General features: G+C 39.9%; 1 protein-coding gene across 2 annotated transcripts in view; it reads right to left on the bottom strand.

Annotated features, from left to right (window-relative positions):
- KLRG1 (killer cell lectin like receptor G1) overlaps positions 1–25,766 on the bottom strand; it is a 65,111-nt gene that overhangs the window by 36,289 nt on the left and 3,056 nt on the right. Inside the window, exons 2-3 of one of the 2 annotated variants that reach the window (XR_008511814.2) lie at positions 25,306–25,445; positions 19,681–22,429 (exon numbers count right to left, since the gene is read on the bottom strand). The exons of the other annotated variant lie outside the window; for it this stretch is intronic. The gene's annotated coding sequence lies outside the window, so the exon portion shown is untranslated. Of the gene's footprint in view, positions 1–19,680; positions 22,430–25,305; positions 25,446–25,766 lie in introns of those variants that run through there. 2 annotated transcript variants of the gene reach the window in all.

Raw genomic sequence — 25,766 nt, 5'->3', positions numbered from 1 at the left:
TATGAAAAGAATGAAACTCTTAATACAAAAATTAGCCAGGCATGGTGGTGCACACCTGTAATCCCAGCTACTCAGGTAGCTGATGCAGGAGAATCGCTTGAACCCAGGAGGCAGAGGCTGCAGTGAGCTGAGATGGGGCCACTGCACTCCAGCCTGGGCAACAAAGTGAGACTCTGTCTCAAAAGAATGAGAATGAAACAATACAGAAACACAAAATTCAGGCAGAGGAAGTAACACTGTACAGATTTGTATGAAATTAAATTATCAACTCAAAATAGATTATTTTAACTACAAGTTATTTTATTCAAGACTCAAAGTAACCACTAAATGTTACAGAAAAGAATCAAAGCAATTCACTATAAAAATCATCAAATAAAAAAAAAAGGAAGACAGCAAGAGAGGAAGAGAAGAACAGAAGAACTATAAAATAAAAAAACAACAAAATGGCAATAGTAAGTCCTCACTTACCAAGAGTTACTTTAAATGTAAATAAAATCCCCAATCAAAAGGCATACAGGCTGATTAGATTTAAAAACTCAAGATCTAGGCCGGGTGTGGTGGCTCACGCCTGTAATCCCAGCACTTTGGGAGGCTGAGGCAGGCAGATCACAAGGTCAGGAGATCGAGACCATCCTGGCTAACATGGTCAAACCCCGTCTCTACTAAAAATACAAAAAAAAAAAAAAAAAAAAAAAAATTAGCCGGGCATGGTGGTGGGCACCTGCAGTCCCAGCTACTCGGGAGGCTGAGGCAGGAAAATGGCCAGAACCCAGGAGGCGGAGCTTGCAGTGAGCCGAGATCGCACCACTGCACTCCAGCCTGGGCAGCAGAGCCAGACTCTGTCTCAAAAAAAAAAAAAAAAATCAGTAGCTAGTGATACAATGTCTGTAAGAAACTCATTTTAGACTTAAGAACACACATAGACTGAAGTGAAGGGATAGAAAAAGATATTCCATGCAAAAAGTAACCAAAAGAGAGCAGAAGTGGCTATACTTACATGAAGAAAAAAGTAAACTTTGAGGATGGGTGCAGTGGCTCTTGCCTGTAATCCCAGCACTTTGGGAGACCCAGGCGGGTAGATCACCTGAGGTCAGGCATTCAAGACCAGCCTGACCAACATGGTGAAACCCCATTTCTGCTAAAAAAAAAAAAACAAAAAATTAGCCAGGCATGGTGGTACATGTCTACAATCCCAGCTACTTAGGAGGCTGAGGCAGGAAAATCACTTGAACCCATAAAGCGGAGGTTGCAGTGAGCCAAAATGCACGCCATTGCACTCCAGCCTGGGCAACAAGAGCAAAACTCCGTCTCAAAAAAAAAAAAAAAAGTAAACTTTGGGTCAAAAATATTTTCTAACGAAAAAAGGTAATTTTATATTGATAAAAAGATCAATTCAGTAGGAATACATAACAATTACAAATACATACGCACTCAATGTCAGAGAATCTAATATATAAAACAAATATTGACAAATTTGAAGGGAGAAATTGACAGCAATACAATAAATTAGTAGACCTCACTACCCCCACTTTCAGTAATGAATAGAACATATAGACAAAAAATCAATTAAAAAAGCAGCTGATTTGAACAACATGATAGACCAAATAGACCCAACAGATATATACAGAAATTTTCACCCAACAGCAGAAAAATATTCTTTTCAAGAGCACAGAGAACATTCTCCAGTATAGATAACATGTCAGGTCACAAAACAAGTTGTAACAAACATAAGAAGATACAAATCATTCCAAATATCTATCTCTTTCAATTACAATGGAATGAAATAAAAATCAATAACTAATAAAATGAGAAGATCCACATTTACATAGAAACTAAAAAACACATTCTTGAATAACCACTGGGTAAAAGAAGAAATCAAATGGAAATTTTAAAACTATCTGCAATAGTTTACTGAGAATGATGATTTCCAATTTCATCCATGTCCCTACAAAGGACATGAACTCATCCTTTTTTATGGCTGCATAGTATTCCATGGTGTATATGTGCCACATTTTCTTAATCCAGTCTATCATTGTTGGACATTTGGGTTGGTTCCAAGTCTTTGCTATTGTGAATAATGCCGCAATAAACATACGTGTGCATGTGTCTTTATAGCAGCATGATTTATAGTCCTTTGGGTACATACCCAGTAATGGGATGGCTGGGTCAAAACACCGCATATTCTCACTCATAGGTGGGAATTGAACAATGAGAACACATGGACACAGGAAGGGGAACATCACACTCTGGGCACTGTTGTGGGGTGGGGGGAGGGGGGAGGGATAGCACTGGGAGATATACCTAATGCTAGATGACGAGTTAGTGGGTGCAGCGCACCAGCATGGCACACGTATACATATGTAACTAACCTGCACATTGCACACATGTACCCTAAAACCTAAAGTATAATAATAATAAATAAATAAATAAAAGAAAAAAGAAAAAAAAAAAACTATCTGCAAACAAAAATGATAACACAAAATACCAAAACTTATAGGATGCAGTAAAAGCAATACTAAGAGGAACCTTTAGAGTAATAAACATCTACATTCAAAAAGAAAATCTCAGATAAACAATCTAACTTCACACCTCAAAAAATTAGAAAAACAAATTAAGCCAAATGGTAGCAAAAGGAAGGAAATAATAAAGATTAGAGCGAAAATAAATCAAATAAAGAAAAGAAAACCATAGAAGAAAATTGACAAAACCAAGAGTTGATTTTTTGAAAAGATAAAAATCACCAAACACTTGGCTAGTCTAAGAAAAAAAAAAGCTGGGCCCGGTGGCTCACACCTGTAATCCCAGCACTTCAGGAGACCAAGGTGGGCGGATCACCTGAAGTCAGGAGTTCAAGACCAGCGTGGCCAACATGGCAAAACCCCGTCTCTACTGAAATACAAAAATCAGCCAGTGTGATGGTATATGCCTGTAGTCTCAGCTACTCAGGAGGCTGACATGGGAGGATTACTTGAGCCTGGGAAGTCAAGGCTGCAGTGAGCCATGGCTGCACCATTGCACTCCAGCCTAGGCAACAGAACAAGACCCTGTCTCAAAAGAAAAAGAAAAGAAAAGAAAGAAAGAAAAAAGAGTGAAACACAAATAAAATAAAAATTGAATGAAGAGGCATTACAATGAATGCTTCAGAAATAGAAAGGGTCATAAGGAGCACTTAAGAATAATTATATGCCAACAAATTGGATAACCTACAAGAAATGGATACATTTCTAAAAACATAAAGCCAACTGAAACTGAATTGAGAATAACTAGAAAACCTGAAAGTATCAATAATAAATGAGGAGAATAAATCAGTATTCAAAAACCTCCCAACAAATTAAAACCCAGGACTAGATGGCTCCTGGGTTTTTTTAACAAAACATTTAAAGAAAAATTTTACATGAATGATTAGATTACAGGCTGATTAGATTTAAAAACTCAAGATCTAGGCTGGGTGTGGTGGCTCACGCCTGTAATCCTAGCACTTTGGGAGGTCGAGGCAGGCCTCTGATGAATTTTACAAAACATTTAAAGAAAAATTAATAGTAATCTTCTTAAACTCTTCCAAAAAATAGAAAATGTGGCCAGGTGTGGTGGCTCATACCTGTAACCCCAGCACTTTGGGAGGCCGAGGCAGGCAGATCACTTGAGGTCAGGAGTTTGAGGCCAGCCTGGCCAACATGGTGAAACTCCATCTCTACTAAAAATACAAAAAAAATTAGCCAGGCAGGGTGACAGGTGCCTGTAATCCCAGCTACTCTGCAGGCTGAGGCAGGAGAATCACTTGAATCTGGGAGGCAGAGGTGGCAGTGAGCATAGATCACACCACTGCACCCCAGCCTGGCTGACAGAGCAAGACTGTGTCTCAAAAAAAAAAAAAAAAGAAGAAGAAGAAGAGGGAATGCCTCCTCATAATTATTAAGAGGCAAGCAACACCCTGATATCAAAGATACCACAAGAAAAGGAAACTACAGACAAATATCTCTGATAAACACAGATGCAAAATCCTCAATAAAATACCCGTAAACCAAATAACAACAGCACATTAAAAGGCTCATGCACCATGACCAAGTGGAATTTATCCCTGGAATGTAAGAATGTTTCAACACTGGCAAATCAATGAATGTAATACACCACATTAACATAATGAAAAAACTCTTTTGATCATCTCAGTAGATGCAGAAAAAGCATGTAGCAAAATTCAACATTAATTCATAATAAACATTCTCAAAAAATGGGTATAGAGAGAATGTACCTCAATATAATAAAAACCATATAGAAGAAGCCCACAGCTAACATCCCAATCAATACAGAAAAAACTGAGAGTTTTGCCTGTAAGATCTGATTAAAGGAAAAGATGCCATTCTCACTATTTCCATTTAACATAGTGCTGGATATCCTAGCCAGAGCAATTAGAGAAGAAAATGAAATAAAGGCAGCCAAATTAAAAAGAAAGAAGTAAAACTATCGCTATTTGCAGTAGACATGATTATATATATAGAAAACTAAAAGACTCAACAAAAAAAGTATTAGAACTAGTAAAGTTGCAGGATACAAAATCAACATACAAAAATCATTCATGTTTCTATACACAATGAACTATCTGAAAAGGAAAATTTTTAATTAACACCATTTATAATAGCAAGAAAAAGAATAAAATACTTAGAATTTATTTCTCTTTAGGCAAAGAGTTGAAAGACTTACACACTGAGAATTATAAAACATTAATGAAGGAAATTAAATAAGACACAGATAAATGGAAAGATATCCCACGTTCATGGATAGGAAGAATTATTACTGTTAAAATATCCATTCTATGTCTTAGTCCATTTGTGCTTCTATAACAAAATACCTAAGACTGGGTAATTTTATTTGTCATATTCTCTGGAAGTCCAAGATCAAGGCACAGGTTCAATGTCTGATGAAGGTCCGGTCTCTGTTCCAAGATAGCACCTTGTTGCTATGCCCACTGGAGCAAATGAACACTTGTTCTCATATGGGCAGAAGGCAGAAGGGCAAAAGGGGACCAGCTGGTTTCCTCCAGCCTTTTTATAAGGTCATGAATTCCATTCATGAGGGCAAAGTCCTCATGACCCAATCACCTCCTAAAGTTCCCACATTCACCTCCTAAAGGTCCCACATCTTAATACTATCATACTGGCAATTAAGTTTCAACATATTAATTTGAGGGGATACATTCAAACCACAGCACTACCCAAAGTGATCTGCAGATTAAATGCAATCTTTATCAAAGTCCCAATGGCATTCTTTCTTTTTTTTTTTTTTTTTTTTTTTTTTCAGATGGAGTCTCACTCTGTCACCCAGCCTGGAGTGCAATGGCATGATCTCAGCTCACTGAAACCTCTGCCTCCTGGGTTCAAGCGATTCTCCTGCCTCTGCCTCCCAAATCCCAGCCTCCCTCAGCCCAGCTGGGATTACAGGTGTGCGCCACCATGCCCAGCTAAATTTTTTATTTTTAGCAGAGATGGAATTTCACCATGTTGGCCAGGCTGGTCTCGAACTCCTGACCTCAGGTGATCCAGCCACCTGGGCCTCCCAAAGTGCTAGGATTACAGGTGTGAGCCACTATGCCCAGCCCCAAGTGGCATTCTTTATAGAATAGTAATAATAATCCTTAAATTTATATGGAATCACAAAAGACCCCAAATAGCCAAAGTAATCTTGAGCAAGAAGAGAAAAGCTGGAAGCATCACACTTTCTGATTTCAAGATATATCAGAAAGCTACCACAATCAAAATAGTATGATACTGCCATGAAAACAAACATATAAGCCAATGGATGAGAATAGGGAGCCCAGCAACAAATCCATGTATTTACAGTTAAATGATCTTTGACAAGGTTGCTAAACGCATACAAAAGGCAAAGAATAGTTTCTTCAATAAATGGTGTTGGGAAAACCAGATATCTACATGCAGAAGAATGAAACCGAACTTAACTCACACCATATAAAAATTCAACTTAAAATGGATTAAAGACTGGCCAGGTGCGGTGGCTCACGCCTGTAATCCCAGCACTTTGGGAGGCCGAGGCGGGGGCGGATCGCGAGGTCAAGAGATTGAGACCATCCTGGCTAACACGGTGAAACCTCGTCTCTACTAAAAATACAAAAAATTAGCCGGGCGTGGCGGTGGGCGCCTGTGGTCCCAGCTACTCGGGAGGCTGAGGCAGGAGAATGGTGTGAACCCAGGAGGCAGAGCTTGCAATGAGCCGAGATCGCGCCACTGCACTCCAGCCTGGGCGACAGAGCAAGACTCCGTCTCACAAAAAAAAAACAAACAAAAAATGGATTAAAGACTTAAACACAAGGCCTGAAACTGTAAAACTACTCTAAGAAAACAGAGGGGAAATCTTCTTGACATTGGCCTGGGCAATGAGTTTTTGGATGTAACACCAAAAGCACAGACAACAAAAGTAAAAATAGACAAATGGTATTACATCAAACTAAAAAGCTTCTGCACTGCAAAAGATTGACAGAGTGAAAAGACATTCTATAGAATGGGAGAAAATATTTGTAAACCATATATCTGATAAGGGGTTAATATCCAAAATATATAAATAGCTGATACAAAACTTTTTTTCTTTTTAAACAGAGGTATCACTATGTTAACCAGGCTGGTCTCAAACTACTGGCCTCAAGCAATCCTCCAACTTCAGCCTCCCAGGTGGCTTATGCCTGTAATCGTAGCACTTTGGGAGGCCGAGGCAGGCGGATCACTTGAGGTCAGGAGTTCGAGACCCGCCTGGCCAACATGGTGAAACCCCGTCTCTACTAAAAATACAAAAATTAGCCAGGTGTGGTGGCACATGTCTGTAATCCCAGCTACTTGGGAGGCTGAGGCAGGAGAATCACTTGAACCTGGGGGTTGTGGACGGGGTGGGGGAGGGGCGGTTGCAGTGAGCTGCTGCACTCCAGCCTGGGTAACAGAGCAAGAATCTGTCTCAAAAAAATAAATAAAAATAAAAATAACAAAGAGAAAAAACACAAATTACCAATATCAAGAATGGAGAGGCTATATTGCTAAGGATTTTAAAGACATTAAAGTATAATAAGGTAATATTATATCTTTATGTCAATAAATTTAACAAGTTAGATTAAGTAGACGAATTCTTTATGAAAAGAACAGAATTTAACAAACTGACACAAAAAGAAATAAAGTTTTGAATAGCTGTTTACCCCCCAAAAAAAAGAATTGGTTAAAACAAACTTACCCACAAAGAAAACTTTGTGCTCAGGTGACTTCAATAGCATACTATATTAAACTTGAAGAAATAAATAACACAGCTCCTTCAAAAAACAGAAAATGTAAGTACACTCTCCCAATTTCGTTTAGGAGGCCATTATGACTCTGATACCAAACCTGACAAAAAATTGCAAGAAAAGAAAATTACAGACACTCTGCCTTCAGGATTATAGACACGAAAATCTTTAACAAAATATCTATGACGAGTTGATGGGTGCAGCACACCAACATGGCACATGTATACATATAGAACTAACCTGAACGTTGTGCACATGTACCCTAAAACTTAAAGTATAATAAAAAATATATATATATAAAATAAATAAATCATCATGACAAAGTACAGTTTATCCCAGAAATGTACAATGTTGGTTTAACATTCTAAAAGCAATCAATGTACTTTGCCATATTAACATAATGAAAAAGAAAAAAGATATAGATCACATGAACTGAAGCAGAAAGAAGCATGAAAAAAAATTCAACACCCATTCAGAATAAATAAGGTCTGCAAAAGAACAGAAGGAAACTTTCTCAATGTGATAATGGCTTCTACATAAAACCTACAACTAACCTAACACACTTAAGGTGAAATATTGAATGTTATCTCAGTAAGATTAAGAACAAGGCAAGGATGTCTTATTTCAGCAATCTATGAAACACTACTGAAATCCTAGAGAAAAGTAAATAAATAAAAGATGAAAAGGAATAAGTGGAATTTACCAGTGAAGCCGAAAAGTACATAAATAAAAGATGAAAAGGAAGAAGTGGAATTTACCAGTGAAGGCATCTGGGCCCAAAGCTTTCATTGTGGGAAAACTTTAACCGTAAATTCAATTTTTTCAGTGGATAGGGGAATATACAAGCTATCTGTTTCCTTGAGTGACTTTGGTAGTTAGTGTCTGTCAATGAATTTGTTCTTTTCATCTAAGTCAGGGGTCAGCAAACTTTTTCTGTAAGAAGCCACATAGTAAATATTTCAGGCTTTTCTGGCAATGTGGTCTCCCATAACTACTCACTTCAGCCACTATAGTACAAAAGCAGCCATAGATAAAATGTAAATAGTTGTGTCTGTGTTCCAATAAAAGTTTACTCACAGAAAAGATGGCAAGCCAGATTAGGCACACAGGTCAGATTTTACCGACCACTTATTATCGTGGTTTTTTTGTTTTGTTTTGTTTTTTGTATTTTGTTTTGTTTTGTTTTGTTTTTTTTGAGACAAGGTCTCCCTCTGTAGCCCAGACTGGTGGAGAATGGCACAATCACTGCTCACTGCAGCCTCAACCTCCCAGGCTCAGGCAATCCTCCCACCTCAGCCTCCAGAGTAGCTGAGACCACAGGCATGCACCACTATACCTGGCTAAGTTTGGTATTTTTTGTAGAGATGGGGTTTCACCACGTTGCCCACCCAGTCTGGTCTCAAACTCCTGGGCTCAAGCAATCCATCGCCGTGGCCTCCCAAAGTGTTGAGATTACAGGCATGAGCCCCACCATGCCCGGCCCTTAGTATCCTTTTCATGGCTTAGAATCTATAGTGATTTTACCTCCCTGATTCCTAATATTGGAAATGTGTGCCTTTCCTCTAGTCATTTTGTCCACATTTTATCAATTTTATTGATCACTTTAAAAAACTAGATTTTGGCTTCATTTTCTCTGTTGTTTTTCTATTTTCTATTCCATTGATGTCTTGTGCCTCTTTATTAGATTCTTCCTTTTGCTTACTTTAAGTGTAATTTCCTCCTCTTCCTCTCATTCCTCAATGTGAAAGCATCGATCATTGATTTGAGACTTTTTTTTAACTAAAATAAGAGAGCTCAACCAGAAGTTCTACACTTTCACCTGCTACGGTAGCCAGCCCACTGCCAAGGAGAAGCCTGTGACCTCAGAGCTGGAATGCCTTCAAATCCATGACACCGGGCTCTTCCCCCAGAACCCCCAAGAATGGCTGACTGCACTGAGCAACAGCCTGGGAGCCCACAGAACCACCCAATGGCAACTTCCAGAAAGAGGTGTGAGTACCACACTGGACTGGACACTGCATGTAAACATCTCACTATTTTCACACTCCACTTTGGAACTAGCCAGAAGCCAGCGCACCCTCCTCTTTCCCAAGGCCTGGGCAGGGAGGCACAGTGGACTCAGCCTGGCTGGAGGAGCCAGACACGGTTTTGCCTGGAAGCCCAGGGCCCTTACTTGTTTCTCAGAGGCCCCTCAGCCACTGGAGCCACATCTTAGCCCATGCCTGTCCTACCCTGTCCGAGGCTGGAGATGGGAGAGGAGAGCTTTGTTGAGGATAAACTTCACTCTGTGGAAATAAAAAATAATAATGCTATAAATTTTAGCATAATGCTAAAATTTTAATGCTATGAATTTCCCTGTAAGCACTGCTTTAGCTGCATCCCTTGATGTTGATAATGTTTTCATTTTTGTTCAATTCAAAATATTTGGTAATTTAATTATTTCCTCTTTGACCCATGGGTTATAGAAAAACTGTTAATTTTCAAATATTTGGGGATTTTCCAGGTATTGTTTTATTAATGATGTCTAGTTTAATTCTGATTTGGTCAAATATACTTTGCATGATTTCAATCCTTTTAAATGTATTAAAACTTGTTTTATGGCCAGAATATATGCTTTCTTGGTAAAAGTCTGTGTGCACTGGAAAAGAATGTACATTATTCATTTGTTGGATTAAATGTTATATTAATGTCAATTAAACAGTTTAACTGATATGCTGTTCAAGGCTCCTATATCACCACAGATTTTCTGTTAATTACATGGGGTGGGGGTGTTAAAACCTCCAACTATAATTATGGATCTGTCTTTTTCTCTCAAGTTCTCTTAGATTTTGCTTTATGTATTTTGAAGCTATGTTATTAGGTGCAAACACATGTTCTCCTAATTATCTGACCCTTTTATCCTTATAAAATTATCACCCCTTATCCCTTATAAAATTGTCACTCTATTTTAGAACAAGGCTTAGTAATATTTCTTGTTCTGAAATCTACTTTGTCTGATTAAGATAGGCACTCCAACTCTCTTTGCATGGTATAGATTTTTCTATTATTTCAGTGTGTGTGTGTGTTTTTTTTTTGTTTTAGATAGCATACACTTGGACCTTTTTTAAAAATCTAATCTGACAACCCGTTTTAATTGGAGAATTTTGGCCATTTACATAATGTGATTATCATTTTACTTGAGTTTATATCTACTACCTTGCATTTATCTTCTGTATGTTCTATTTATTTTCTGTTCACTTTCTTTTTTAAACTGAATGTCTTTCATGATTCTACTTTACCTTTATTATTGCTTATTATTTATCTTTCCCTTTCCTGATTTATTCCCTCCCTCCTCCTTCCTTCCCTTTCCTTAATTTTTCTTTCTTTCTTTTCCCCCTTCCTTCCTTCTTTTCTTTCTTTCTGTTATGATTGCTCTAGGTTCTCCATTGCACATCTTTAATCACATTCTGCTCTCAAATAATACTATACTACTTCATGTATATGAAGTGAACTTTACAATAGTATACCCATCTCCCCTTCCCTGGCCGTTTTCATACATTTTACTTCTATTGTTATAAATTCCAAAATAAATTATTATTTTTCTTCTTTTCTTTTTATGAGACAAGGTCCAGCTCTGTTGGCCAGGCTGGAGTGCAGAAAATACATGGAACCATTGTTCCATATATTGAGCCTTGAACACCTAGGCTCAAGAAATCTCCCATTTCAGCCTTCAAGTAGCTGAGACTGCAAGCATGCACCACCACGCCTGGCTAATTTTTTAATTTTTTGTAGAGACGGAGTCTCACTATGTTGCCACGGCTGGTCTCAAACTCCTGGGCTCAAGGGATCCTCCTGCCTCAGCTTCCCAAAGTGCTGGGATTACAGGTGTCAGCCCCCTGGCCCAGCCTGGTTATTAATTTTTTAGAGATATCTTTAAAATTTTGAACAGGTGTCTTTTACACTTACATACATATTTAACATTTCTTTTTTTAAAATTTTATTTTATTATTATTATACTATAAGTTTTAGGGTACATGTGCACAACTTGCAGGTTTGTTACATATGTATACATGTGCCATGTTGGTGTGCTACACCCATTAACTCATCATTTAGCATTAGGTATATCTCCTAATGCTATCCCTCCCCCCTCCCCCCACCCTACAACAGGCCCCGGTGTGTGATGTTCCCCTTCCTGTGTCCATGTGTTCTCATTGTTCAATTCCCACCTATGAGTGAGAACATGCAGTGTTTGGTTTTTTGTCCTTGCGATAGTTTGCTGAGAATGATGGTTTCCAGTTTCATCCATGTCCCTACAAAGGACATGAACTCATCATTTTTTATGGCTACATAGTATTCCATGGTGTATATGTGCCACATTTTCTTAATCCAGTCTATCATTGGACATGTAGGTTGGTTCCAAGTCTTTGCTATTGTGAATAGTGCCGCAATAAACATATGTGTGCATGTGTCTTCATAGCAGCACGATTTATAATCCTTTGGGTATATACCCAGTAATGGGATGGCTGGGTCAAATGGTATTTCTAGTTCTAGATCCCTGAGGAATCACCACACTGACTTCCACAATGGTTGAACTAGTTTACAGTCCCACCAACAGTGTAAAAGTATTCCTATTTCTCCACATCCTCTCCAGCACCTGTTGTTTCCTTACTTTTTAATGATCGCCATTCTAACTGGTGTGAGATAGTATCTCATTGTGGTTTTGATTTGCATTTCTCTGATGGCCAGTGATGATGAGCATTTTTTCATGTGTTTTTTGGCTGCATAAATGTCTTCTTTTGAGAAGTGTCTGTTCAAAAAGCCCACTTTTTGATGAGGTTGTTTGTTTTTTTCTTGTAAATTTGTTTGAGTTCATTGTAGATTCTGGATATTGGCCCTTTGTCAGATGAGTAGGTTGGAAAAATTTTCTACCATTCTGTAGGTTGCCTGTTCACTCTGATGATAGTTTCTTTTGCTGTGCAGAGGCTCTTTAGTTTAATTAGATCCCAGTTGTCAATTTTGGCTTTTGTTGCTGTTGCTTTTAGTGTTTTAGCCATGAAGTCCTTGCCCATGCCTATGTTCTGAATGGTATTGCCTAGGTTTTCTTCTAGGGTTTTTATGGTTTTAGGTCTAACATTTAAGTCTTTAATCCATCTTGAATTAATTTTTGTATAAGGTGTACGGAAGGGATCCAGTTTCAGCTTTCTACATATGGCTAGCCAGTTTTCCCAGCACCATTTATTAAATAGGGAATCCTTTCCCCATTGCTTGTTTTTGTCAGGTTTGTCAAAGATCAGACAGTTGTAGATATGTGGCATTATTTCTGAGGGCTCTGTTCTGTTCCATTGGTCTATATCTCTGTTTTGGTACCAGTACCACGCTGCTTTGGTTACTGTAGCCTTGTAGTATAGTTTGAAGTCAGGTAGCGTGATGTCTCCAGCTTTGTTCTTTTGGTTTAGGATTGACTTGGTGATGCGGGCTCTTTTTTGGTTCCATATGAACTTTAAAGTAGTTTTTTCCAATTCCGTGAAGAAAGTCATTGGTAGCTTGATGGGATGGCATTGAATCTATAAATTATCTTGGGCAGTATGGCCATTTTCACGATATTGATTCTTCCTACCCATGAGCATGGAATGTTCTTCCATTTATTTGTATCCTCTTTTATTTCCTTGAGCAGTGGTTTGTAGTTCTCCTTGAAGAGGTCCTTCACACCCCTTGTTAAGTTGGATTCCTAGGTATTTTATTCTCTTTGAAGCAATTGTGAATGGGAGTTCACTCATGATTTGGCTCTCTGTCTGTTATTGGTGTATAAGAATGCTTGTGATTTTTGTACATTGATTTTGTATCCTGAGACTTTGCTGAAGTTGCTTATCAGCTTGAGGAGATTTTGGGCTGAGACAATGGGGTTTTCTAGATATAAAATCATGTCATCTGCAAACAGGGACAATTTGACTTCCTCTTTTCCTAATTGAATACCCTTTATTTCCTTCTCCTGCCTGATTGCCCTGGCCAGAACTTCCAACACTATGTTGAATAGGAGTGGTGAGAGAGGGCATCCCTGTCTTGTGCCCGTTTTCAAAGGGAATGCTTCCAGTTTTTGCCCATTCAGTATGATACTGGCTGTGGGTTTGTCATAGATAGCTCTTATTATTTTGAGATACGTCCCATCAATACCTAATTTATTGAGAGTTTTTAGCATGAAGGGTTGTTGAATTTTTTCAAAGGCCTTTTCTGCATCTATTGAGATAATCATGTGGTTTTTGTCTTTGGTTCTGTTTATATGCTGGATTACATTTATTGATTTGTGTATGTTGAACCAGCCTTGCATCCCAGGGACCTGTGTCCCTGTGGCAAAGTGGATAAAGAGTCAAGACCCATCAGTGTGCTGTATTCAGGAAACCCATCTCACATGCAGAGACACACGTAGGCTCAAAATAAAGGCATGGAGGAAGATCTACCAAGCAAATGGAAAACAAAAAAAGGCAGGGGTTGCAATCCTAGTCTCTGATAAAACAGACTTTAAACCAACAAAGATCAAAAGAGACAAAGAAGCTCATTAAATAATGGTAAAGGGATCAATTCAACAAGAAGAGCTAACTATCCTAAATATATATGCACCCAATACAGGAGCACCCAGATTCATAAAGCAAGTCCTGAGTGACCTACAAAGAGACTTAGACTCCCACACAATAATAATGGGAGACTTTAACACCCCACTGTCAACATTAGACAGATCAATGAGACACAAAGTTAACAAGGATACCCACGAATTGAACTCAGCTCTGCACCAAGCAGACCTAATAGACATCTACAGAACTCTCCACCCCAAATCAACAGAATAAACATTCTATTCAGCACCACACCACACCTACTCCAAAACTGACCACATAGTTGGAAGTAAAGCACTCCTCAGCAAATGTAAAAGAACAGAAATTATAACAAACTGTCTCTCAGACCACAGTGCAATCAAACTAGAACTCAGGATTAAGAAACTCACTCAAAACTGCTCAACTACATGGAAACTGAACAACCTGCTCCTGAATGACTACTGGGTAAATAATGAAATGAAGGCAGAAATAAAGATGTTCTTTGAAACCAATGAGAACAAAGACACAACATACCAGAATCTCTGGGACACATTCAAAGCAGTGTGTAGGGGGAAATTTACAGCACTAAATGCCCACAAGAGAAAGCAGGAAAGATCTAAAATTGACACCCTAACATCACAATTAAAAGAACTAGAAGAGCAAGAGCAAACACATTCAAAAGCTAGCAGAAGGCAAGAAATAACTAAGATCAGAGCAGAAACTGAAGGAAATAGAGACACAAAAAACCCTTCAAAAAATTAATGAATCCAGGAGCTGTTTTTTTGAAAAGATCAACAAAATTGATAAGACTGCTAGCAAGACTAACAAAGAAGAAACGAAAGAAGAATCAAATAGATACAATAAAAAATGATAAAAGAGATATCACCACCGATCCCACAGATATACAAACTACCATCAGACAATACTATAAAAACCTCTATGCAAATAAACTAGAAAATCTAGAAGAAATGGATAAATTCCTTGACACATACATCCTCCCAAGACTAAACCAGGAAGAAGTTGAATCTCTGAATAGACCAATAACAGGCTCTGAAATTGAGGCAATAATCAATAGCTGACCAACCAAAAAGAGTCCAGGACCAGATGGATTCACAGCCGAATTCTACCAGAGGTACAAGGAGGAGCTGGTACCATCCCTTCTGAAACTATTCCAATCAAAAGAAAAAGAGGGAATCCTCCCTAACTCATTTTATGAGGCCAGCATCATCCTGATACCAAAGCCTGGCAGAGACACAACCAAAAAAGAGAATTTTAGACCAATATCCTTGATGAACATCGATGCGAAAATCCTCAATAAAATACTGGCAAACTGAATCCAGCAGCACATCAAAAAGCTTATCCACCATGATCAAGTGGGCTTCATCCCTGGGATGCAAGGCTGGTTCAACATTTCTAAATGTTCTACATTACCTTGTATAAACCTAACTTTTCCCTTGGTGTTATTTTCCTTCATGCAGAAGAAATTCCTTTACTATATCTTTTAGTGGTCTGTTTGCAATGAATTCTCTCAGCATGTGTTCATGTGAAAAAAATTGAGTTTGCCTTCATTTCTGAAAGGTATTTTTGAATGCATAGAACTCTAGGTTGACAGGGTTTTCCATACTCACCCCAGTGTTTTAAATATATTTAACTTTTTCCAGCTTGCATAGTTTCTGATGCAAAGAAACTATGCCATTGTGTATTTTTTCTCTGGCTGCTTTTAACATGTTCTCTTTATCATTGACTTTCAGCAGCTTAATAATGTAGCTTGGTATAAATAATTCTTCATGTTTCTTCTGCCTAAAATCTATTGAGCATCTTTGATCTATGAGTTTTTAGTTTTTATCTCATTTGGAAAAATTTGGGCCAAATTTGTCCTCTTTCTCAAACCCTAATTATACATGTTAGATTGACTGACATAGTACCACAGGTCACTGAAGCTCTGATGTTTTCAGGGTTGGGGGAGGTATCTTCTTTTTTCCCTTTGTGTTTATTTTGTTTGTTTCCTTTACTTTTTTTTTTTTTTTTCTTTTTTTTTGTGGGGGAAACAGGTTCTGGCTCTGTCACCCAGGCTGGAGTGCAGTGGTGTGATTTCAGCTCACTGCAACCTCCACCTCCTGGGCTCAAGCTATCCTCCCACCTCAGCCCCCTGAGTAGCTGGGACTACAGGTGTTCACCACCAAGCCCAGATAATTTTTGTATTTTTTTGGTAGAGATGGGATTTTGCCATGTTGCCCAGGCTGATCTTGAACTCCTGGGCTCAAATGATCCATTCACCTCAGCCTCCCAAAGTTCTGGGATTACAGGTGTGAGCCACCACTCCTGGCCTCCATGTATTTATTTTGGATATTTTCTGATAATACGTTTTCAAGTCAGCTAATCTTTCCTTCGGCAGTTTCTAATCATTGTTGATCCCATCCATCATATATTCATCTTATCATTTATTACACTTCTCATTTCTAGAAGATATTATTTGAATATCTTCCATTTTTCTCTTCACCATGTTCAATTTTCCTCTATTCTCTGAACATATGGAGTGTATTTATAATACCTGATTTATCATCCTTGCTGATAATTCTATCAGCTTTGTGATTTCTGGGTCTCTTTCTATTAATTTTTTTTTCCTTGTTATGGATCACATTTACCTCCTTCTTAGCAAGCTGGCAAGAGACAGGGTCTCACTCTGTTGCATAGGCTGGAGTGCAGTGGCAGGATCACAGCTCACTATAACCTTCACCTCCTGGCCTCAAACAATTCTCCCACCTCAGTCTCCTGTGTAGCTGGGACTACAGGTGTGTACCACCAGGCCTGGCCAATTTTTAAATTTTTTGTAGAGATGGGGTCTTCCTATGTTATCCAGGTTGGTCTCAAACTCTTGGCCTCATGTGATCCTCCCACTTTGGACACTCAATGCACTGGGATTACAGACGAGAGCCACCACACCTGGCTTGTGTGGCAATTTTTACCTGGATGCCAGACATTGTGAATTGTATGCTACGGAGTGCCAGATATTGTTGTGTTCTTTTAAAAATTGCTGCCGCGGGCGGTAGCTCACACCTGTAATCCCAATATGGGAGGCCGAGGCAGACAGATCACCTGAGGTCAGGAGTTCAAGACCAGCCTGGCTAACATGGAGAAACTCTGTCTCTGCTAAAAAAAAAAAAATACGAAAATTAGCCGAGCATGGTGGTAGGTGCCTGTAACCCCAGCTACTCAGGAGGCTGAGGCAGGAGAATCACTTGAACCTGGGAGACGGAGGTTGCAGTGAGCTGAGATTGCACCATTGCACTCCAGTCTGGGCAACAAGAGTAAAATTCCATCTCTAAAAATAAATAAATAAATAAATAAAAATTGCCATCTTTTTTATGGAACACAGTTACCTGTTATCGGTTTGATCCTTTTGAGGCCTGCTTTTTATCTAGAACTGTGAAGAATCAGAGATTTTATGCTACTTCTGAGCAAACACATTAACCTGCCAAGTTTCACAAATATTAGCTAAAGACACAAAACTCCTGGCTCGAAGGCAAAGGACATTACTATTTACAGTGTATCAAGCAACATGAGATTCCTGTTTGCACTGGTTTTTCTTGCCTCCCAAGTCTCAAAGCAGCAATATGGAAAAGGCCAGATGGATGCTGTGCAACCAGTGGGTCTACATCACAGCTTGAGCAGTTTAATGTCTGTGAACCTCAGTTTCCTTATGTAAAATGGAAATAATAATGAAACCTAACTTGCTGAGTTGGTACAGGGATTAAAGGAGATGACACTCTTGGTATCTTTGATAATCAGGGTAGAAATTTTATTTTTCTCCTCTTCTTTGCCATCTCCTACACCTCGTCCCCTCAAATAACCTAACTACCAGAAAACATTGAGTGGGTCAAATGAAAGGAGACCTTAGGGAATCTCCCTTGAGCTTAGGGAATCTGAATTTTTATAATGTGCTACAAGCAGTACTATATTTTGTCCCAAAAGGATACATGACCTTTATTATACTGGACAATAAACAAATCTGCCCTTGGCCCCAGAAGGAGACACTATTTCTGTATTCTAAGGCTGTTCACTGTTCAGATATCCTTGAAAAGAAAGTCTGGAACAAAAGGTCAGTTAGTGCCTCTGCTTGCAAGACATGCAAAAATGTGAGCAATCCATGGGGAATTGCTTCCCATCATATTAAAGCTTTATCAGGGCTTTATGTAAGTCTAGAACTAATTTGAACGCGCTACTGAGTCAAAAGTCTTCTCAGAACTTTACTGAAAATCCCATATATTAAGAACATCTTTCCACTCTGGCAGGTGAAAACACTATTCCTAGCCCTGTGTGAGATCTAGGAGTTGTTCTGCCTACTCCTTTGAAGTGGTTCAGCTCAGAACTCAACCAAAGGCTTGAGAGGATTCCTCTGTAGTTATCTAGAGCTCACTCTTTGCGCATCTCTCTTTTCTCTGGTACTCTGACCCACAAATCTTAGCTGCCTTAGTCTTCTCAAACTCCACACTCTCTCCCTCTGAAGCTCAGTGAAACTGCCAGGCTCTGTCTGGGTTCCCCCTTCCTGCATTGCACCTTGGATAGTCTCTCCATGCATTAAGCAGGGGGAATTGTGGGGCTCGCCTAACTTATTCCCCTCCTCTCAGGAATCAATGTCTTGTGTTACCTGTTGTCCAATATCAGGAAGCCATTGTTCCATATATTTTCCCAGTTTGCCAGTTGTTTAAGATAGAAGAATAAATCCAGTCCCAGTTATACCATCATGAACAGAATCCAGAAGTCTGAAAATAGATATTAAACTAGCAGACAAATTTATTGTCTAAATATAAAATCCTAACAAATCTAAAAAGCAACTGCCAAAATAAGTGGCAAGCTAACAGAATACAGTTACAAATACAAAAACCAATTGTGTTTCTACACACCACCAGTAAATATTCATGAAGTAAATTTTTCACAATAACTTCAGTTATAAAAGCATCAAAAAATAAAGCATTTCAGGGCAAATGTAACAAAAGACATGTAAGTCCTCTACACTGAAAACTGTAAAACATTGCTGAAAAAAATTAAGGCCTACATAGAGTTGTACCCTATTTGTCATAGCCCAAGGGGTTCTTCTTGCCTGCTGCCCTGAAAAAAACAATGAGAACAGCAGGTGTTGCAGCAAAGAGTTTAATAATTGCAGGGCCAGCCAAGTGAGGAGAACGACAGACACTTTTCAAACTCATCCCCCCAAGAGTTCAGAGGCTAGGGTTTTTTAACTACTACTTTGGCAGGCAGGGGGCTGGAGAACTGAAACAACGGATTGGCTGGGGATGAAATTGCAGGAGTGTCTAAAACTGTATTCACACAGCCAAGTCATTTCCTGGGAAGGGGTCTCAGGACCAAGTGGCATCTCTTGGTCTCCTGAAATGCTAAATCTGAAAAATGTCTCAAAGACCAGTTCTTTAGGTTTTACAATAGTAATATTACCTACAGGAAAAGTTGGAGAAGCTCTAAATCTTGTGACCCCAGATACAAGACTCTGGGGCAGTAAGCAACTTATATAACAAAAACAAGCTAAGCAATGGCGGGTCATTGTTCAACTATGCCTATTCTCCAGCAAAGTTCAAGCCCCTACCATAATTTTAACTTTGTCTTATGAATGTGGTTTTAACTGTAAACTAAATTCCTGTTATGGTTATCTTGGCCCCCATATTAGAATGAACAAAAAAACAATTTAACCTGAGAGGTTGGAAGCAAGATGGAGTCAACCATATTAGACTTCTCTCATTACTTATAGTTCTGCAAAGGTGGTTTCATATTCATGAATTATAAGATTCAACATTAAGATGTCAATTTTCCCCAAATTTATCTACAGATTCATATCAACCCCAGTTGTAACCCCAGCAGGATTTTTTTTTTTTTTTTTTTGATACAGGGTATCACTCTGTTGCCCAGGCTGGAGTGCAGTGGTGCAACCATGGCTCTCTGAAGCCTTGACCTCCTGGGCTCAAGCGATCCTCCCACTTTAGCCTCCCAAGTAGCTGGGACCATAGGCACACACCACCATGCTCAGCTAATTTTTAGGTTTTCTTGTAGAGACAGAGTCTCACCATGTTGCCCAAGCTGGTTTGAACTTCTGAGCCCAAGTGATCCTCCCATCTCAGCCTCCCAAAGTGCTGAGATTACACATGTGAGCCACTATGCCTTGCCCCAGCAGGATTTTTTTAACAGAAATTAACAGGTTGCTTTTAAAGTGTATATGGAAATGCAAAGGACCTAGAATAGCCAAAACAATCTTGAAAAGACAAGGAAGACTTATAATACCTTTCTTCAAGACTTAATATAAAACTAGAAGAATGAGGAGTGTGTTATTAGCATAATAATAAAGATACCAATTAAACAGAATTAAGTCCGGAAACAGAACTACATTTATACAATCAACTGATTCTCAACAAAGCTCTGAAGCAATTAAGAGAGGAAAAAATAGTCAAATAATGTTATAGGAAGTCATTATATATCCATATGGGGGAAAAAAAGGAACCTCAGTCCTACCTCAACCATACACAAAAATTAACTCAAAATAGATCACCGGCCGGGCACACTGGTTCATGCTTGTAATCCCAACACTTTGGGAGGCCATGCTGGGAGAATCGCTTGAGGCCAGGAGTTTGAGACCAGCCTGGGCACTATAGCAAGAGCCTGTCTCTAAAAAATTTTAAAAATAAATTACAGACATAAACATAAAACTATAAGGCTTCTTAGAAGAAAATACAGATAGAACCCAACTGCCCATCAAAAGAGGAATGAATAAGATGAGAAATACGATAGTTCCCCACCCTTATCTGCAGTTGTGCTTTCTACAACTTCAGTTACCAGTGGTCAACCAAGGTCTGAAAATATCAGATGAAAAATTCCAGAAATAAACTACTCATAAGTTTTAAATTGCATGCTGTTCTGAGTACTGTGATAAAATCTTGCACTGTCCTGCTCCATCCCACCTGGGACATGAATCACCCCTTTGTCCAGTGGAAACACGCTGTGGACACTCCCTGCCCATTAGCGTCCCTCTCAGTTATCAGATTGACTGCCACAGTATCGCAGTGCAAGTAACTCTTATTTTACTTAATAATGGCCACAAAGCGCAAGAGTAGTAATGCTGGCTATGCAGACATGCCAAAGAGAAGTGTAAAGTGCTTCCTTTAAATAAAAAGGTGAAGGTTCTTGAGTTACTAAAACAAAACAAAACAAAACAAAAGCATGTATTCCGAGGTTGCTAACATCTATGGTAAGAATAAATCCTCCATCTGTTAAATTGTGAAGAAGGGAAAAGAATGTGTGCTAGTTTTGCTGTTGCAACTCAAACTGCAGAAGTTACTGCCATGGGTCATGCACGGTAACTGCTTCGTTAAGACGGAAAAGGCATTAAATTTGTGGGTGGAAGATATGAACAGAAATATATTCTCATTGAAGGCAACTGGGTTAGATGCTGTCCACAGCAGGGGCCCTGGAACATGTCCCCTGAGGAGAAGGGAGGGTTACTGTATTCATAAAATGTAATACCACCCCACCAAAACACAAAACAAAACCTACTACTGATACAATTTCACAGATATTACAGTGAAAGAAATCAAGCAAATGCAAAAGGAACATGCTATTGACAATATTGACAAAGGATTTTTTGGTGTTGTTCCACAGCCAGAGACCTCCACGGCCGGGGAGGCCTTGCTCAAGATCAAGATTCACTCCTGACCACTGGGCTGGCTCCACCCACTGGGCTTGGCAGGCTGTGCTTGGCTCTTGGCTAGCGGTACTGGCCCAGATCTCACACCCACCAAAGGCAAGCCAGGTATGCTAGCTGCTACAGCAGGGCATCACCTCCAGGCACCAGCTTCATGTGAAGCTGTGGCTGGATCAGGTAGGTATACTGCAAGCAGCTTCTGCCTTGGGCACTGGCGTATGAACGAAGGGAACGCAGTGGCACCCAAAAAACTCAAAGACACCAGCAACTGCGGAAACTCAAAGGCCAGGTGCAGTGGCTCATGCCTGTAATCCCCACACTTTGGGAGCCTGAGGTAGGAGAATCACTTGAGGTCAGGAGTTCGAGACCAGCCGGGCCAACATGGCAAAACCCCGTCTCTACTAAAAATACAAAAAATTAGCCGGAAGTGGTGGCAGGTGCCTGTAATCTCAGTTACTCAGGAGGCTGAGGCAGGAGAATCACTTGAACCTGGGAGGCAGAGGTTGCAGTGAGCCAAGATCACACCACTGCACTCCAGTCTGGGTGATAGAGTGAGACTCCGTCTCAAAAGAAAAAGAAAAAGAAATGCGGCGGGGGGTGTTACAGCATGTTACAGCTCTGGCTTGGGGAATCCCGAGGTCTGCACCCCCAAGAGTCTCAGCTCGTTTGTGTTACAGTTCATTCATTCCTGCCGTCCACAAGCTTTGCCGAACGGGGGCATGTCCCAGCTTGTTCAGTCCCACCAGCCCACGGCTCCTGGGCTGGCCTGGCCCCACCACCACTTCCCATAACGTGGGGTGGCCGCCTGGTGCCAGGAGAGGGCAGGAGGGCTACAGCCTTGCACCCGCTGTTCTTTTGCACCCGCTGTTCTGCAGGTCCCGAGTTCTTGTCCTGCGTTCAAGAAGAATGAAGTTACAATGAAAACCGCAGAGTGACCAAGGCAGAGAGGACGTTTATTGAGCAACAGAACAGCTCCCAGCAGAGAGGGGACCCAAAGGTGGGTAGTCCCACTGTGTAGCTGAGTCCGGGAGTTTTTATGGGCTCAGAATGGGAGCGTGTGTGCTGATTGGTGCTTAGGCAGCCTGGAAAAAGCACCATTTGATTGGCTAAAAGGCATTGCGGGAGTTCTCACTTGGGTCTTGGATTCTACCCAGAACTGGCAAGTGAGTTTTCAGGCTTCAGGCGGTCTTTGACTCGAAGGTCGGTTTTCACCAGGGACCCGCCCGTATCTGCCTAAGAATTTGTCTGCTTCCCACCACTATCAGTATCTGTCCATTTATACTAAGTTCTAAAATAGGCAAAATTAATCTATAATTTAAAAAAAAAGAAAAATTCAAAAGACCAGGCTTGATGGCTCATGCCTGTAATCTCAGCACTTCGGGAGGCTGAGGTGGAAAGATTACTTGAACCCAGGAATTCAAGACCAGCTTGGGCAAAATAAGGAAACCTCATCTCTACAAAAAATAAAAAAATTATCCTAGCATGGTAGCACACTCCTGTGGTCCCAGCTACTCCACAGGCTAGCTGGGAGGATCATTTGAGCCTGGGAGGTTGAAGCTGCAGTGAGCCATGTCTGCACCATCGCACTTCAGCCTGAGTGATAGAGACTCTATCTCAAAAAAAAATCAGAGCAATAGTTACCTCTAGGACTAAGAGAAAATGACTGGATAGGAGCATGAGGAAATTTTCTTGGATGATGAAAATCTTCTAAATTTTTTGATTACAGAGGGGTAACAGTTATGATGCATTTGTCAAAATAAATTGAATTGTATCCTTAAGAGTTGTACATTTAGGCCAGGTGCGGTGGCTCATGCCTGTAATCCCAGCACTTTGGGAGGCTGAGGTGGGCGGCACAAGGTCAGGAGTTCGAGACCAGCCTGGCCAACATGGTGAAACCCCATCTCTACTAAAAATACAAAAATTAGCCGGACATGATGGCAGGCGCCTGTAGTCCCAGCTACTCGGGAGGCTGAGGCAGGAGAATAGCTTGAACCCGGAAGGCAGAGGTTGCAGTGAGCCGAGATCGTGCCATTGCACTCCAGCCTGGGCGACAGATCGAGACTCCGTCTCAAAAAAGAAAAGAAAAAAAAGAGTTGTACATTTCATGATTTATATATTTTGCCTTAACAAGAGAAAACAGAACTTTAAACAAATATGGAACTCTTACTAGTAGGCTTGCTTCACACATTGTATGGCTTATCAGTTAAAAAACCACTTCCTGTGTTTTCTTATATGTGAATAAATGTATACATACAATGAATATAATGGGAACTTGGTTCACTCTTGGAAATAAACAATTTCCTAGCTCTGTCTGCTGACACTGAAGCAGTGACACACAAGTAGCAACAAACACAACTCGTAATCACATCTTGGTTTCTCAATACCATTTTCCACTAAAAGAACCAAGACCCCTTGGTGAAATGACTGATTCTAGGATAAGGGTAAGAGAACCACAAAACTTTTTTAAAATATACATTTGAGGCATACAAGATAGTTTGATTGATACACATATACATAGTGAAATGATTACTGCAGTCAAGCAAATTAACATATTCATCATCTCATGTAGTTATTTATTTTTTTTGGTGGTAAGAGTACCTAAAATCTACTCTCCTGGCAAAGTACCAGTATACAATACAATATTAACTATAGTCCTTATGTTACACATTAGAACATTAGAATCTAACCGCAACTTTGTAGCTTTTGACCTACATCTTCCCATTTCCCCTACCCCGTCCCTGGTAACCATCTTCCTACACTGTTTCTATGGTGATTTTTTTTAAGACTCCACATACAACCAATATCATATCGTTATTTTTCTTTCTGTGTGTGTCTTATTTCACTCAGCATGATGTCCTCCAGGTCCGTTCATGCTGAATGCTACAAGATAAACACGGAACATCTTATGTGCCTGAAAGTAAAGAATTCCTCAAAAAATCATATGGACATGTCAAAAGGATAAAGAAGGCATCATTAAAAGGCTCCCACTGGCTGCTCAACAGAGGCCCACACCCTCCAGCAACTTCTCGGCCTCATCAGTGGGTGGATTGCATGTTCCTGTGGTAGGAAACACACCCTCCCCTCAGAGATCTGAATCTCTAATCTTGCAGGTGGGGAAGGGAGCATTTCCTTTAACTTAAGTAACTCCTTTATTAACTCTTCTTCAGCCCTAGAAGTAACAGCTCCTTTTTGTAGCTGCTACTTCTGTATCATAGAGTCCTCTTTTAGTAACTGATCATCTTTTACTAGAAAATAATTCTTTAAATTTTTCCTGTTAAAATCACCAATATGATATCTGTTTCTGAATGGATGCTGATTGATATAAAAACATATCACTTCCCTTGCATTTCTATCCAAAAAAATGCAAACTTAAATATAATCATGAGGAAATGATAGTGGCAGGAGGCAGACAAATGCCTAGGCAGATCCCCAGTGAAACCCCATCTCCAAGCTGAAGACAGTTTAAAGCCTGAAAGCCAAGCTACAAGTCAAATCCATGGACCAGATTAAAAACCTGCCTTCCCATTTGGCATGTTTTTCTTTGATTGATCCTCACCTTTCACCCATTTTATATACACCTACCCTTTCCTAATTGGTTTTCTACACTGTTGTGCCCACCTTTGAGTGGTGTCTTCGCTTTAACTTTTTTTGCATACTCACAAACCAATCAGCACGCACTTCCCATTCTGAATCCATAAATGCCCAGACCCAGCCACACTGGGTGAGAAACCACCTGACTGCAGGGGTGGGGGACCACCTCCACCTACCGCATCCCCTCTCCGCTGAGAGCTGTTCCATCGCTCAATAAAATTCTTCTCCATCCTTCTCATCCTTCAAATTGTCAGCATATCCTCATTCTTCTTGGATGTGGGACAAGAGTTCAGGAACCACTGAACGCAGGTACAAACTATAACACAGGCAGCGGGTCAAGTGAGGCCTGGGGGTTTGGGGGGGGGTGTGTCACTAGCTATGGACGGGTCCCTGGTTGGCAAAGTGACCGAGAAAAATCCTACATCAGATATATCAAACAAAACCAAAATGAAAGACATTCTACAAAACAAGTGGCCAGTACCTATCAAAATTTCAAAGTCAAGTAAGATCAATGACAACTAATTACAATGTGTGACTCTGGCTTGGCTCCTGTGATTGTTGGGAAATTGGAAGTAACTATACAGAGCATCTATTGAAACATGTGATAAAATTTTGAATACAGACTATGGATTTGGTA

Source organism: Pongo abelii, chromosome 10 (assembly GCF_028885655.2).
Source record: "Pongo abelii isolate AG06213 chromosome 10, NHGRI_mPonAbe1-v2.0_pri, whole genome shotgun sequence".
NCBI classification, from domain to species: Eukaryota; Metazoa; Chordata; class Mammalia; order Primates; family Hominidae; genus Pongo; species Pongo abelii.
The sequence above is the reverse complement of the archived record's forward strand: the minus strand, read 5'-3'. Positions and strand labels throughout refer to the sequence as shown.